Raw genomic sequence first — 496 nt, forward strand, 5'->3', positions numbered from 1 at the left:
TTGCTCTTGGAGTCACTATTTACCAGGTATAGTAGTTTCTGGTGTACCAGAAGTAGTTATTCTTGGTTGTTCTATACTGTTCATGAACTAACTCAGTCTGGGTTGATGTCCACTGGGCTAAGCTCTGAACTAGCCAGTACTGAACCATTGTTCCCGGGCGAAAATACAGAGCTTGGTTCCTGTGAGCCCCTGGTCACAACTTTTTCATCAACTGAACAAAACATAACCTTGTTTTATGTGTTTCTGTTTAAACACACCTTATTTAGTAAATTGTTGATTCATTAATATTGAACTCATGACAACAGTGCTGTAATTAATGTCTGAACAAAGCTTATCCAACACATGTGTTTTCTCCATAAGGCATGTCACACCTTCCTGAGCTTAGGAATACTGGACAGCACTTCAGAGCTAAACATGGAATCATTATAAACAGCAAAAATCAGCAACAAAAGGGACAAAAATGCAAATTACATAGCATCAGATAGACCACGAAAGC

The sequence above is a fragment of the Budorcas taxicolor genome, chromosome 13, assembly GCF_023091745.1.
Source record: "Budorcas taxicolor isolate Tak-1 chromosome 13, Takin1.1, whole genome shotgun sequence".
NCBI lineage: Eukaryota > Metazoa > Chordata > Mammalia > Artiodactyla > Bovidae > Budorcas > Budorcas taxicolor.